General features: G+C 40.3%; 1 protein-coding gene across 11 annotated transcripts in view; it reads right to left on the bottom strand.

Moving 5' to 3' along the window:
• Positions 1-16,852, bottom strand: part of gulp1a (GULP PTB domain containing engulfment adaptor 1a) — a 350,639-nt gene that overhangs the window by 25,190 nt on the left and 308,597 nt on the right. For 9 of the 11 annotated variants that reach the window (XM_077002305.1, XM_077002306.1, XM_077002303.1 and 6 more), the window contains one exon: positions 15,811-15,901. The exons of the other annotated variants lie outside the window; for them this stretch is intronic. The gene's annotated coding sequence lies outside the window, so the exon portion shown is untranslated. The remainder of the gene's footprint in view (positions 1-15,810; positions 15,902-16,852) is intronic. 11 annotated transcript variants of the gene reach the window in all.

The raw sequence follows: 16,852 nt of genomic DNA, 5'->3' as shown, positions 1-16,852 counted from the left end.
AAGGAGGGATGAGGAATTCAAAGCAATCACAATCACGGCCACTATTCTGTCTAAAAAAGAAAAAAAAAAATTCCACAGCATCTTACATATTTCTGTTCCATAATCACACAAAGATAAACTGCTTCATGTAGCAGCAAACACACACCCTAACCAAACACCACCGCACGTGTGTACACAAACACCCTGGCGAAGGATTTCACACCCATTTCACCCAGAACAACAAGTTCAAATTGGCTCACTAAAAACAGGCACATGGAAGAATGTGAAGAAAAACCATGGAAACAGCCTCTCAGATTTAGTTTCCTGCCTGGAAAGTTCTCCACCTAAATCAACAGAGTTTGGCCCGTCCGAAAACTCACATGAACGTCTTAACGTGGAGAACTCAGCTGCTGGCGTACCAGTGCATGCGGAGCAGGAAACACGGTGTCAAGTTTGGCATGAGGATGAAAAACAGGCCTGATTCCCACATCTGACATCCTTCAGTCCAATACCGTGTCCTACAAGCACATTTCTGAACACGGACAAAGTAGTGTTCAAAAAAAAAAAAAAAAAAGGAGTGAACAGAAAGGAGTAAAAACTGTAGTTCTCATTATTTCTAAATTAGAAAAGTAATAAAGCATCAGGCCTGCACCACAACATACACTCTGCCCTGTAGCTCTTAGAGCTCTTAAACATGTGCAGAACCCTAGCCTCCCGACCACAGCCCGGCCTGTGTGGACATCTACAGGACTTTCCCTGGAAATAGGTCATGCCAGAAACTCCCTAAACCCCCAACTCAAAACTCAGACCCAGCATATGCGTTTACGGAGTACGCATTTAAAATGTCTTTGGCATGTGTGCACACACCCTTGCACACCCACGCCCCAAATCCCATAAAGAGGGCCATGTTGCGCCCACAGATACACTCCAGCGTGCGGGAATTAAAGAAGCTAACAGAGATGGAACTGTTTGCCAAAGGGAAGCCCAGAGACGAAGGATAACGAGACAGGAATGAAGACCAAAGGAGCCATCCAGACAGAGATGAAGGACCCCGCAGCCAATCAGAGCCAGTGTGATGGGGACCTTGAAGAGAGGCTGAAGACTGAAGGCTGGTCGTTTGTCAGACGCAGAACCACTGCTCCTGCACTGCACGCTCTGCTTCTACGCAAATGTCTGACCTGCCACTCTGGGTTGTTTTTTTTCTTTTTCAGTGACACACAGCTTCTCCGGAGGCTGCTTCAGCAGGGGGGGAGCACGACTCCTCTCAGAGACAAAGCCACCGATGTTGTGATGGCCACCCAGTCGATATGTTTGAAAATGCCAAAATGAAGCAAGAGCGTTCCCTCCGAGACGTGCTGAGCAGTAGCAGAGGACAGTAACTGACACCTGCTGAAAAACAATTAACCAAATAAACACACAAACATACAAATTATGAAATCATTCCTATTGTGTATCTGAGCAGTCACAGAAACAGTCGTGCCGATCTCGGTCAGACTGTATACCTTATGGTGAATCTTATGGTGCTGCTGTCCACAAAACACATTCAACACACTCAGCTAGGATCTGCATTATTTATACCAAATGTGCAGGACTCTTAACTGAACAGACACGTGGGTTATTTAGTCTAACAACCTACATGCTGACCGAAGACATGCCAAGCAGTGTAACTGCCTAAGAAAAAAAAGCACATATAAGCAATAAGTGAGAAAGGTCAAAAAGAAATCCAGTGTTAAATGGAGACAAAGATGATTGATTGCTTATTGAAAATGCGTAAAATCTTGGCAGGGCCTGAGGCTGGTGAAAGAATAAACAGAAAGACCTTGAGTCAGGTTCCAAAATTAGGAGGGGGGGGGGGGGGGGGGGGGGGGGGCAGGGGTATACGCAACTGAATTAGAAATCTGAAGCCAACTGCTAATAGATTATCGTGCATTGATGACCAATCATTCTTGTTTCTAAGAACAGGAGGCTTGATAAATGGGATGTACATAGGTTTGTGATGACATTGATATCACCAGAGCATCAGCACCTTCATGGCCACCAACATCGAGGTGCAGAAGAGACTCTGGCACAGACACAGAACTCAGTCAAGCAGGAAACTGCACAACACTGCACTGTGCACCAGCAAAGTGATGTTCATAACAGCCATTTGGGGACAAACAAAGGCACTATGCATCACTGATGAGAAGCACTACACACACCGACATATTTTTGGGGTTTTTGTGCGTTAACATTTTCTTCAGTAAGCAGTTGCTGTTATACTGCATGGCAGTAGCATGAAAAGCATGCTGTGTGTGTGTGTGTGTGTGTGTGTGTGTGTGTGTGTTGTGTTAATGTACCATCTTCTACCTGATCTCCATGTGGTTGGTCTGTAGTTCTGTACGTGTTCATGACAAACTGTTAGGCGGGTCCAGTTCAGGTTCATTTCATTTATACACTAAAGACATTTCAGTAATAGCTCCACCTTCTGAAGAATCATCAGGGTGCTAATTGCGAGTGAGAGAATGAGTTAAAAGCCAGAGCCATAAAGTACTTCAAAACTAAATGAGAGAACAAAATAATCTGACTGTCTTTATTCGCCTTAATGGTATGCATTTAAGCAGAACAGAACAGAACAAAACCACCTTTTATATCCTTTTAAACCAGTAGTGTCGGGCAACCTTAATATGTGCTCTTCAAAAGGTTCACTGATGAGGCAATTTTCATCAGATAAAGTGCAGGATGAGATTTCACAGAAAGCATGCTACCTTCTGCACACATTTTGACCTTTAAGCCTTCAGCCATCTCCCTGATCCAAGAAACAGTAAAAAAAAAAAAAAAGTCACGCAAAGAACACATAAAAAATACATTCACCCCATATAATCAGAGAAAATTGTAATATGCCTCCTGTGATTTTGAATATTTAATACAGTATATTAATATTGTGTATGCAGTAGGCTAGCATGCATGATAAGGAGCAGATTTAAGGTGTTTGAGTTTCTGCCACTGAAAAATAAAAGTTTCAGGTACATTTAAAGTTTTAAGAAAAGGTTAAAACTTTCAAACATCAGTAACTGATTTTTGCAGTTGATGGGTGCTGCATTTTACACTGGACCCTTGATCAAGGTCTAGAAATGATTGGAAAACAACCCAAACCAACACAACATAAATACTATAAGAATAAAAGATTAAAACAAAATTATAGCTTAATATAACACTTATAAATTGTGATTATGATGGTATAACTTGCATTTTCTTTTAAATTAAGCATTTAACTCCGATGCATTTAATTGCTGTATTATTAACCACACTATTTTTGTCACAACCAACATTCTACTTAAAGCAAAAAAGCGTATGTGCTCAGGTCAGTGAAATAACCCCACTACCTTCCCATAATACTTTAGTCATCATTATCTCCAGAGTTATCATTTTCTTTTTCAACACTTCAGTATATGTGACCAGATTGGGGGGGGGGGGGGTGTTCTAAATGTTCAGAGGCACACAGGAAGTGCCAGAGAGGTGAGGATTCATGCCCTGCACAGCAGTCAGATCTCAGGCCAGAGAGCGGCCAGCCAAGGTCTACAGCTCTCGCAGGGCCAGAGGGAGGTGACATGAATGTAAAGCAATGGCAAAGGTTTTCAGATTATAGTTAAGCACCCTGTGTAGAGACGTTCAAGGTGTTGAACATGATTCGAATCCCCAGGCTGAACCAGTAGCTGTCGATAGAGAGCAGGACGTCACGACGGAAGTGAGAGAACACCGGCCTTTGTGTAAGCACAGCACGTCCCATTATTAGACGCTGGTGATCTGTTTAACTCTGGCCTACTGGGTCTGCTTCTGTAGTGGTCTTAATACATGGTGATTAAACTATATAACTTGTTTCTGTCCATCTCCCCCTCTCCCTTTCATTGTGCACCCCCCATGTCTCTCTCTATGTCTTTGCACATCATTAGCAATATGTTGCTGTTTGGAATTTGTACAATCAGCAGATTCTTAGCTGCCCTTAGGAAGTGCAAATGTACAATACGTACACAGCATGAATGTATCCATCTAAGGTGTCTGTTGGCAGACCGACAGCTGCCCGTGAAGGTCTGTCTGTTTCAGCAGCTCCTACCTGGCTCTGTTCAATTCCAGTAAAAGCAGCATGTACTCTCTGCTACTTTTAAACCTTCATGCATAAATAAAAACTGACTCTGGGAAAAAAAATGGAAAACAGACTTTGACAACACAGACTGGAAAACTGAACACTGCACATCAGTGGGCACCCAGTATTTCCCAAAAGGCAATTCACCACAGTGACAAACCTTACACATGTGTACAGTAGATAAATAAATAAATACTTCAATAAATATGTGAACACACAGTCGGGCTCATTGAGTCAGAGCAACGTTTTTTGTCTTTCTTGTGTGGGAAGACCAACTCCCTCCCTCTGCTGAGTCTCAGCTGATTTCAGGTTTCAGAGACATTCGTCATACTGGAAGGGGACACAAAAAGATGACAGCTGCACCCAATGCAAACAATGAAACATTGCAGCAATGAAACAATACGAACCCCAGGCACACTCAACCCTCAAATGAACCCCAGGCACACTCAACTCTCCAATGAACCCCAGGCACACTCAACCCTCCAATGAACCCCAGGCACACTCAACCCTCCAACGAACCCCAGGCACACTCAACCCTCCAACGAACCCCAGGCACACTCAACCCTCCAACGAACCCCAGGCACACTCAACCCTCCAACGAACCCCAGGCACACTCAACCCTCCAACGAACCCCAGGCACACTCAACCCTCATACGAACCCCAGGCACACTCAACCCTCCTACGAACCCCAGGCACACTCAACTCTCCTACGAACCCCAGGCACACTCAACTCTCCTACGAACCCCAGGCACACTCAACTCTCCTACGAACCCCAGGCACACTCAACTCTCCTACGAACCCCAGGCACACTCAACTCTCCTACGAACCCCAGGCACACTCAACTCTCCTACGAACCCCAGGCACACTCAACCCTCCTACGAACCCCAGGCACACTCAACCCTCCTACGAACCCCAGGCACACTCAACCCTCATACGAACCCCAGGCACACTCAACCCTCATACGAACCCCAGGCACACTCAACCCTCATACGAACCCCAGGCACACCCATCCTCATACGAACCCCAGGCACACTCAACCCTCATATGAACCCCAGGCACACTCAACCCTCATACGAACTCCAGGCACACTCATCTCTCCAATGAACCCCAGGCACACTCAACCCGCAAACAAACCCCAGGCACACTCAACCCGCAAACAAACCCCAGGCACACTCAACCCGCAAACGAACCCCAGGCACACAACCTGCAAACGAACCCCAGGCACACTCAACCCGCAAACGAACCCCAGGCACACCCAATCCTCCAATGAACCCCAGGCACACTCAAACCTCAAACGAACCCCAGGCAAACTCAATCCTCAAACGAACCCCAGGCAAACTCAAACTCAAACGAACCCCAGGCAAACTCAATCCTCAAACGAACCCCAGGCAAACTCAATCCTCAAACGAACCACAGGGACACTCAAACCTCCAATGACTCTTGGTTTACTCAGCCCTCAAATAAAATTGCAAGTGCTCTCATTTTACATACAGTACCATTTAAAAGTTTGGGGTCACCTAGACAATTTTGTGTTTTCCCTGAAATCTCATACTTTTATTTATCAAATGAGTTGCAAAATGAATAGAAATATAGTCCAGACATTGACAAGGTAGAAATAATGTTTTTTTTTTTATTTAAAATAATTTTCTACTTTAAACTTTGCTTTCGTCAAAGAATGCTCCCTTAGCAGTAATTACAGCATTGCAGACCTTTGGCATTCTAGCTGTTAATTTGCTTAGGTAATCTGGAGAAATTTCACCCCATGCTTCCAGAAGCCGCTCCCACAAGTTTGATTGGGTTAATGGGCACTTTTTTCGTACCATATGGTCAAGCTACTCCCACAACAGCTCAATGGGGTTGAGATCTGGTGACTGCGCTGGCCACTCCATTACCAATAAAACACCAGCTGCCTGCTTCTTCTCTAAATAGTTTGTGCATAATTTGTAGGTGTGCTTTGGGTCATTGTCCTGTTGCTGCAAAATGGAGTGATAGCCTTCCTTATTCAAAATCCCTTTTACCTTGTTCAAATCTCCCACTTTACCAGCACCAAAGCAACCCCAGACCATCACATTACCACCACCATGTTTGACAGATGGTGTCAGGCACTCTTCCAGCATCTTTTCAGTTGTTCTGTGTCTCACAAATGTTCGCCTGTGTGATCCAAACACCTCAAACTTTGATTCATCTGTCTATAACACTTCCTCTGTCCAATGTCTGTGTTCTTTTGCCCATATTAATCTTTTTCTTTTTTTAGCCAGATATGGCTTTTTCTTTGCCACTCTGCCCTGAAGGCCAGCATCCCGGAATCTTCACTGTAGACGTTGACACTGGCGTTTTGCGGGTACTATTTAATGAAGCTGCCAGTTGAGGACATGTGAGGCGTCGATTTCTCAAACCTGAGGCTCTAATGTACTTGTCTTCTTGCTCAGTTGTGCAGTGGGGCCTTCCACTTCTCCTTCTACTCTGTTTAGAGCCTGTCTGTGCTCTCCTCCGAAGGGAGTAGTACACACCATTGTAGGAAATCTTCAGTTTCTTGGCAATGTCTCGCATGTAATAGACTTTATTTCTCAGAACAAGAATAGACTGTCGAGTTTCAATTGAAAGTAGTTTTTTTCTGGCCATTTTGTGAGTTTAATCGAACCAACAATTGTAATGCTCCAGATTCTCAACTAGCTCAAAGGAAGGTCAGTTTTATAGCTTCTCTAATCAGCAAAACTGTTTTCAGCTGTGCTAACCTACTTGCACAAGGGTTTTCTAAATATCCAATAGCCTCCTTACAGAGTTAGCAAACACAATGTACCATTAGAACACTGGAGTGATGGTTGTTGGAAATGGGTCTCCATACATCTATGTAGATATTGCATTAAAAACCAGATGTTTACAGCTAGAATAGTCATTTACCACATTAATAATGTATAGAGTGTATTTTTGATGCATTTAATGTTAGCTAAATTGAAAAAAAAAACTGTTTTTCTTTCAAGAATAAGAACATTTCTAAGTGACCCCAAACTTTTGAACGGTAATGTATATTATTTATAATATTACTTTTTTATATAAATACAAGAAAATGTTATGACCTGGTGGTTGGGAACTGGTCTTGTGACCGGAGGGTCTTGGCTGAGGTGCCCTTGAGCAAGGTACCTAACCCCAACTGCTCCCCGGGTGCCGGGCAAGGGCTGCCCACAGCTCTGGGCACGTGTGATTCACAGCCCCCTAGTAATCACTAGTGTGTGTGTGTGTGTGTTCTAACTGCATAGATGGGTTAAAAGTGGAGGACAAATTTTGATCAATCACAATTGACAAAATGCAGCACACACAAAATATAAATGTGCTTTGACCCTCAAAGATGACCTGCCAATAACATGCTATGAAAGCATTCAACTTTACTGACATGTGCTGGACTGTTCACCTTTTAAAAATCCAGCAAAATGACATTCAGAATTATTCATTTTCTTACACTAACACCAAGCTGTTTTTCATATTAATACTGAGATTTCTGTAATTCAATTCAATTCAATTCAATTCAATTCAATTTATTTATAAAGCACATTTAAAACCGCAGCGGACCAAAGTGCTGTACAGCAGATTAGCAGATAAAATACAAGCAAAATACAATACAGATTAAACAAGTTAAAAGAGAGTAATAGTGACATGCTACAAATTCACTGTCCAACAAGATGTCTGGAAAAATCAGAGACTGTGAAGAAGAGTGAAAGCAGCACCACTCATGACTACAGACTGCAGATCCACTTTCTTCTCAACCAGCACATTCTGGCACACAGTTCATCATGGATGAAGGAAACCAGAGACTTCAACATTTGCATATCAGCAAAAAACCGAATTTTATCAAGTGAAACACAGGAACGGTCACTACCAGCTACTCTCTTCACCTTCAGTTCATATCGTTATTACTGTATGGGGTGGGAACACATGTTTAAAGGCCAAGTATTTGGCAATGCATGCAAAAGAGGAATATGACCAGCAGTGGTGGACAGTAACAAAGTAAATGTAATTCGTTACTGTACTTAAGTAACATTTCCATGTATCTGTACTTTACTCAAGTACTTTTATTTGGTAAGACTTTATACTTTTACTTCACTACATTTCAAAGCGAAACTTTTTATTTTTCACTTTATTACATTTACAGAAACATCTCGTTCCTTTTTCATTTTTAAATCAATGCTTAATAAAATACCGAAAGGTCAAAGTGTACCGTGTCGCAGACTATAACCGAGGATAACAGACTATAACAGATGATCTGACATGGCTGCAACAGATGGCTTTCCCCAACACCCCTGACCTTCTTATTTAGCCAAATTGTTTGAATTCCTCGAAAAGAAAAATGATTCATATTCCTTCAAGTGTCTCCTCTACATTCCGAAGAACACATCGCTGTCATCATTTATGAACTCGCCTAGAACTAGAACTAGAACTTGGGCTGCACACAGTTCTAGTTCTAGGTGTGAGATCTAGCTTCTAGCTTCCCTGTCCCGCCATGTGGTGGACTATGTAGAACCTCAGAAAAAGTCCCCCAAGCTAGGACTGAAGTGGCCGGTTCTAAATTATTGTTCTGTTTGGTGGTGAATTATGTTTTCATATTAAACGGTTTGTCAAATTGTCTACCTTTCTAGTGTGAATTATTAATATGGATAAAGTTTGGAAATGAATGTTGTGAGGATAATATAGGCTAGTTTTGAGTATTTTGTGTTTGCTAGACAAATGTAAGGAACTGTTTCCTGTTCACCCGTTGATCGAGTAGGCCTAGGGGTTTTGACGCTAAAAAAAAGGTTTTTACTTTTAATACTTAAGTATTTTTGAAGGCAGATACTTTTGTACTTCTACTCAAGTAAAAAATTGAGCTGAATACTTTTACTTTTACTTGAGTAAAATTCAATGCAAGGTAACTGTACTTTTACTCAAGTACATAATTGGTGTACTTCATCCACCACTGATGACCAGACAACAGGTAAAGAAACTGGAGAGGTTTAAACTTTAAATGCAATCACGACAGTGGGAAAATGTGAAATGTGAATTGAATTGAATACAATCCATATTGAAATGTAATGAAAGCAAACTACAAATAAGTCTTAATGATGGGTAAGTTAATTCAAGATTATTGCCTTGACTTTCTTTTCCTAGCGGAGACTTGGCTTTATAGCAATGAAACAATAACTCTAAATGAAGCTTCCTGTCCTAATCTTAATTTTTGAATGTCTCTAGAGTAAATGAGAGAAGTGGTGGTGTGGCATGTTTGTACCAGAAAACATTCAGCTTTCAGATTTCTTTAGGGGAGCACTCTATGTTTTAATATCTGGAAAAACAATTGAACAGTAATTATCCAGTTCTACTGATTGTTATCCATCATCCTCTCAGACTACATCCCCTGGCAAAAAGTGTGGAATCACCAGTCTGGGATGAGCACTGATTCAGACATTTTATTGTGTAGAACAAACTCTGATCAAAAACATGATGCAATAATTTAAGGTCATTCCAAAGTGCAACTTATTAGCTTTCAGAAACACTAAAATAACAAAAAAAAAACATTGTGGCAAGAATCACTCAATTCTGAGGAAAAAATATGGAATCATGAAAAACAGATAAACAAAATAACATTCAAAATACATCACTAGTATTTAATGGCACCAACCTTTGGCTTTTATAACAGCTTGCAGTCTCTGAGGCATGGACGTGATGAGTGACAAACAGTATTCTTCATCAATTTGATGCCAACTCTCTTTGATAGCAGTTACCAGATCAGCTTTGCAGGTCAGAGCCTTCTTGTGGACCTTTTTGTTCAATTTCCACCACAGGTTTTCAATTGGGTTGAGATCTGGACTATTTGCAGGCCATGACATCAACTGAATGTGTCTTTCTCCAAGGAATGCCTTCACTGTTTTTGCCCTATGGCACGATGCATTGTCATCTTGGAAAATAATTTCATCGTCTCCAAACATCTGTTCAATTGAAGGGATGAGAAAACTGACCAAAGTGTCAATGTAAACTTGTGCATTGATAGAAGAATTAACCCAGTGCCTTTGCCTGACATGCATATCATCAAGGACTGTGGAAATTTGGTTGTTTTCTTCAAATAAAAGTTCCAGCATCATCACCTTGTCCAATGCAGATTCTTGACTCATCACTGAAGATAACTTTGATCCAGTCATCCACAGTCCATGATTGCTTCTCCTCATCCCATTGCAGTCTTGTTCTTTTCTGTTCAGGTGTCAATGATGGTTTTCTTTTAGCTTTCCTGTATTGAAATCCCATTTCCTTTAGGTGATTTTTTATGGTTCGGTCACATATATTGGCTCCAGCTCCCTTCCATTTATGCTTCATCGGTTTTACTTTTTCGGTTTTCAAGACAAATGGCCTTAAGTTCTTTGTCTTGACGCTTTAAGGTCTTTCTTGGTCTACCAGTACGCTTGGCTTTAACAACCATTCCATGATGTTTGTATTTGGTCCATATCTCGGGCTGACTGTGAACAGCCCACATCTTTAGCAACCATGCGTGAAGTTACCTTCTTCATGAAGTTTCACAATCCTCTCTTTTGTTTCTAGAGAAGTTTCTCTTGTTGGAGCCGTGGTTCTTGCCACTCCACTTCGTCCAGCAGCCCTCCAAGGTGTCATGACTGCAGGTGTTTTTAACTGCAGACTAACGAGCAGATCTAATCTGAGGCAGGTGTCCATTTAGGAAAAGGAAATTGACTGGGTGTGTCCTTATTTTCTACCTCCAATTTGAGTGATTCCATATTTTTCCCTGTGCTTGCTCAATAAAAGTAACATTTACTTTGTTTCCACAATGTATTTTTTCTTTTCTTTTAGTGTTTCTGAAAGCCAACAAGTTGCACTTTGGAATGACTATTATTGCATCATGTTTTTGATCTGAGTTTGGTCTACAGAATAAAATATCTGAATAAGTGCTCATCCCAGACTGGTGATTCCATACTTTTTGCCAGGGGTTGTACATACAGACTTTCTTGAAGATTTCGCAGAAATGCTTTCTATTTTTAATTGATTTTGATGTTTTAATTACTGGGGATTTTTATATTCACATTTTAATATCCACAAATCCAATCACTTCTGAATTCATGAGGATGATTAACTCTTGATCTCCAACTCATAGGCACGGTCACACTCTAGATTTGATCATTTCTAAAACACATAGAAGTTAATATTGAAATTTGGTATATTTTTCAATATGTCATTATCTATTAGAACACTCAAAGAAAAGAGCACAATAACCAAGCATTTGTTACTAATATAAGGCAGAACATGGCAACAAGCAGTAATGGACTATCAGCCTTAATATCAGTTACTCAGCCTAACTGTAATAGGTCTTATTTCCAAGAAGTTGACATGGTAACACTATTTGAGGCAATTTCATTACCAAAATCCTTTAGCAACATGCTTTTTAAAGCAGGTTCTGAGCCCATTATCTAATGATGCTCTAACAATTATTAGATGTCTATGGAACTGGGAGAATTCTTCATGGCCTTGCTTCTCCTTGCCTTAGTGAAATGATGGTTAGATATGTTCCAGTCAGGTATCTCAGGTCTTTAAACAGTAATCTACTGGTGATTCCTAAAACCTGATTAATGATTGGAGAGGCTGCTTTTAGCCACTATGGCCCAAAGCTCTGGAACTCTCTTTCATCCCTGTACAGCTTCAAGAAGAGTCTCAAAACCCTCCTGTTAAGAGCGGCATTTAGTTAAGAAACTTTGATGGTTAATTATTTTATCATCACATCATTTAATTAACTACATGCTGTTTGTCTGTTCTAATTATTTTAACAGTTTTTCCATATTATTTTATTACATTATTTATTGTTGTTTTTATTTATCATTTTTAATAATTGTCATTTTATTTTATGTTTCTTTTTATGTTTCATTTATTCTGTAAAGCACTTTGAGTTGCATGTATGTATGAAAGGTGTTATACAAAAAGATTATTTTACTATTATTATTATAACTAGCTTTCTCATTTCAAACTTAACTGCCTCACTGAAATGCAATAATTTCAATGAACACGGTGACATGCAGAAAACCAACATCAGAAGCTTCACTGCACAGACTTAAATTCTTCTTGTTCTTGCAAAATAAAATGGCAGTGTTTAATTCAGAGTTTAATTCATTAATGTCAGACCTGAATGCAAATCACCTTAAAATGCAATACACCTACAATTATATTGCATTCTGCTGTGTGCTGCTGTGAATGTGCCAAAACAAAAGCATAACACATTTCAAGCAAGAACAGTGAGGTTGTATCAGGCCACAGTGAAAGACAAGAACAGTGAGGTTGTGTTGGGCCACAGCGAAAGGTAAGAACAGTGAGGTTGTGTCAGGCCACAGCGAAAGGTAAGAACAGTGAGGTTGTGTCGGGCCACAGTGAAAGGTAAGAACAGTGAGGTTGTGTCGGGCCACAGTGAAAGGAAGTGGCCACTATCCAATCACCTCGGACCCCTAATCGATCACAGCAGAAGAGTGTTATGGCTTCATCTCATCTCTCAAACACTGGACACCAAAAAATACATGTTAATATTTAGGGGTGACCTGCAATAGTCGCTGATTCGACTATATTCGACTATACCCTCTAGTCGACTATGAACGTCATAGTCGAATGTACCATTCTAACTGCGTGGAGGTGCCCAAGGATGCAGCTAAGCATTAGTTGTTACATGAAATGTCTTTGTTTTCGTTATATATAGCTTTTTGTCAAATAAAATCATCCTAATTTCTGTTAATAAATATTTTAAAATGGTGTTTGCGCATTAACAATAGGCATCTTCCTTACTACACATTAATAAATCACACCCTGCAGTTGCACAATCCCAACGGAGCTGAACACGCAGAATACGCAGCATCTACCGAGATTATAATGGCTACTAAAAAACTTCAAAAGTATTTTGAAGAAGATAAAGATGAGTAAAGTGCAAGTTATGTCATCAACGTCTTTCATTTCGCACGACAACAACCAACATGGCATACCATTTAAAACGCGTAAGGCGAAAAAAAACCAGTTCAGTCGTTTCGGTCGTGTCAGCTCGTCTTGTCGCGGTGCGTCTCGGCAAGTAAACCTATAAACATTTTTTGTTGTTTGCTTTTAAACACCGTTATTTGAACCTTTCCTTATATTTTTTTGCTGTTGTGTGTCAATTTTTTTAATATTTTCAGGCAGGCATATTTTATTTAAAATATTTTTGACATTTTGCACAGTGCCTGTCTGACAGTTCGATATGCGCAATGCGCACTGACGGTTAATGTTCTCTAACGTTTCATAAAAAATAAGTAAGTAAATAAATAAAAGCTGAATAAAGCCAACCTACCATATTTATTCATTTATCTGAGTGTTTTAGGTTTTTACTTTGAAGAGGAAAAAAGTCCTGAATGAGAACGGGATCCAGTTTAAGATGCTCTAAATAAAAAATTAATAAATAAACCCGATTAGACTATTAGTCGACTAAATAGACTAAAGGGAAAAGCTGACGAATCAGATTCGACTATGAAAATCCTTAGTTGAATACACCCCTATTAATATTTAATTCGGACACTCAATTTTTTGATAAAAATACGCCTTGTGTCTAATATCTTTCAATATCTATCTATTATGTGTGTGTGTGTGTGTGTGTGTGTGTGTGTGTGTGTGTGTGTGTGTGTGTGTATATGTGTAAATAAAAAAATTTCCTGTCACCCTTCCAGTGATTGGTCATATCTTTTTCCATCACACTCAGACCTTCAGTCCAAAGCCTGTGAGTTTGAAGGTGTGGTGCAGTGTTTTCACTGGTCCAGACTGATGTCATTTCTGGGATCACCTCCATCCAGTTCATGTAGCTCCACTGAGCTTGGGTGGAGTGCCCCATGCATCACGAGGAATCTTCTGGTCTTGATGTCGGCAAAGTCCAGCTTTCTCGACCAGCTTACTGCACCTGCTAGGTATATGACGGCTTTGATCTTACTGGTCCCATTCACTTGGCTCGAGTGCCTGTCCTACCCTATGAAGGTATTTGGACGTTGCTGTCCCTTCATTCATGTCTGAAGGTTCCTGTGTGTCAGTTCCCCGATATTTGTAGTTCCCTATGTTCCCTATGCAGTTCCCTATTTGTAGTACCTACCTATGTGGTAATTCAATCACGATCACGTTTACTAATTTTACAAATTATCAGACGATCAATTATTTTTCCTTAAGTTGCTCCCAGGGTAAAAAACTGGCACTGCAAAAAAAAAAAAAAAAAAAAAAAAAACCCTTGTGACTGAGCCTCGTCACTGCAAACGACAACCCATTCATTCTGATGGCCTGAATGTGTTTTACAAAACTAGCACAACTTCTATTGCATCTCCACTGTACAGCTCAATACATCATTACTGCAATCAGTAGTACTGTGGTATTCCAAATAGTGCGTTCTGTTTGCTTTACTCATCTTTGAGCCATGTCTAAAACTCAGTGGAGTCCAACTGAGATTTTAATCCCCACATAGTTTGGAAAAGTAAACACCTACAGCTATAGAGACCCACAATTTACACTCCATTGTCAAGACAAAAACCAATCCAGATGTTCAAGATGTCTCTGGGTCTCTGCAATCAAATTGTGGCAAGTCATAGATCAGGTTAAAAATATAAAACAATATGAAGGGTGTTGAGTGCCCCCAGGAACACAGCTGCCACTATAATTTTGAAATGCTTGGCCAAACCTGAACCTTTCTATAGTGGGCCATCTGGCAAAATTAGGCATTCCCGTAAGAAGGGTCTTGGTCACATGATGCAAGAAGGAACCCAATGATCACTCTAAAAAGAGTGAGAGTACGGTGCAGAAATGGAAGAATCAAAACAGACAGCCATTTCTACAGCACAAGATCACATCAGAGCAGCAAGGTGGAAGCCCGTTAAGACATGACAGCCCACTTGGAGGCTGAATGCCAGAATTGTAGAAACATGTGGGAAAAGATTCTCTGGTTTGAGTTTACAAAAGCTGAGTACGGTGGGTGGAACAGCAAGCAGAATGTCTGGTGAGAACAGGGACCAGCACGTTGGCCAATATCATCCCTGTAGTGAACCATGCTGCAGCATATGATGCTACGGGGGTTAAAAGTAAGAGATGGCTAATCATCATGCAGGAAAACTCTTGAAGAAACCTGGGGCAAAAGCTAAAATTTCAGCACAACAAGGGCCCAAAGTACCCAAATGAAACAACACTGGAGTGCCTTCAGGGCAATTGTCCGAATGTCCTTGTGTGGCCCAGCCAACACCCAGAATGAAACCACATTGGACATCTGAGGAGAGTCCTCAAGATAGTGGTTCAAACACTTACAATCCAGTCCAGTTTGAGATTATCTGTCAAAAAGAATAGTTTAAACTGCCCAAATCCAGATGTACAAAACCCGTAGAGACACACCCAAGTTGTGCAGATGTAATTGCTACCAAAGCAATTATTTTGTGAATAATTTTTTTATCAGCAAAAATGTAATTATGTAATTATCAATTCATAATTATGGGTGATAAATGTAGATAAATTAGTACAATAGCACTAATATATATATATTGTTTTGTTATCTGTTTTATCATTTGTTTTGTTTTTAGTTTTCCATATTTGAAATAAACATTGAAATTGAATTGAATTAATTCACAATAAAGTGTATACAAGGGGTGTGCATATGTTTTTAATTCCATTGTGTAATCCATTCAGATAATGCTGAACAGGAAAAGCAATGGGTGTCTTACCAGTGCTGTGTCTGTAAAAACCGTCCAAAATTCTCAGATGTTTTCTCAATCATTTAAAAGCCCCTTCAGCTTTCCCAGAGCAGAGAGTCCCCTACAGAGGAGAAAAATATAAGTCATGTTTAAAGGACTCCCTTACCCAAAAGTACTCACTCAGCAAGGGATAAAACACTCAGCAGAACTCGACACCATTACGTCACTGATCCTGATTAAACACCATATTTAGTGTAATATTCTGAACACCACGTGGATATTCCTCAGTAGGTCAGCTAAAGGAAAGAAAACCATCCAAAATAAATAAACATTATTAGCTTCGTAATAGGACAAATGTATGACAATTTATCATAATCAGAAAAACATTAACAATGCAAGAAATAATAAAAATATGTGGACTGCAAAACCGGACACACACACACACACACACACACACACACACACACACACAATCCTCCAACATAACAGTGTCAAATGTGCATTTATTTAATCATAAAAATAACTCATGTGAAACAGGTGACACTCATAACCAGGAATTCTCATTTGTGTTGAGGTTACAATGAAACCATCATTTCACAGGTGGCCATGTTACTCACTAATGGATCCCAAGATCAGATACCATGAACCAAAATCAAACGTGGAAACCATTACTGCAAAGATGATTACAGAATTACCGAACACAAGGATGGATATGGTTGTGTACATCGTGCTGCAAACTTCATCACTGCTAGTTTTTAATGACTCCGGGTAGAAAGTGCAGAGTGCAACGGAATCACGCTGACTCTCAAACCTCATTATAAACCAATAATAAAACAAATTATAAATACATTTGTTTCCAACTTTACTGAATGTAATCTCAATGTACTCTAGCAAGAACAAATAATGTTGCAATTATAGAAGGAGGTTAACCGGTCATTGTTTTTTTAGATTCCAAATGCAGGCTCACTCTGACGATTATAGAGTATGATGGAATAGATGGAATCAAGGACACAACTACAGACTCCTCCTCAAACGGAGCCTCATACACACCCCTGAGGCACTCCAGAGTGAT

Source organism: Brachyhypopomus gauderio, chromosome 4 (assembly GCF_052324685.1).
Source record: "Brachyhypopomus gauderio isolate BG-103 chromosome 4, BGAUD_0.2, whole genome shotgun sequence".
Taxonomy (NCBI): domain Eukaryota; kingdom Metazoa; phylum Chordata; class Actinopteri; order Gymnotiformes; family Hypopomidae; genus Brachyhypopomus; species Brachyhypopomus gauderio.
Note: the sequence above shows the minus strand (reverse complement) of the source record. Positions and strands in the feature narration are given on the sequence as shown.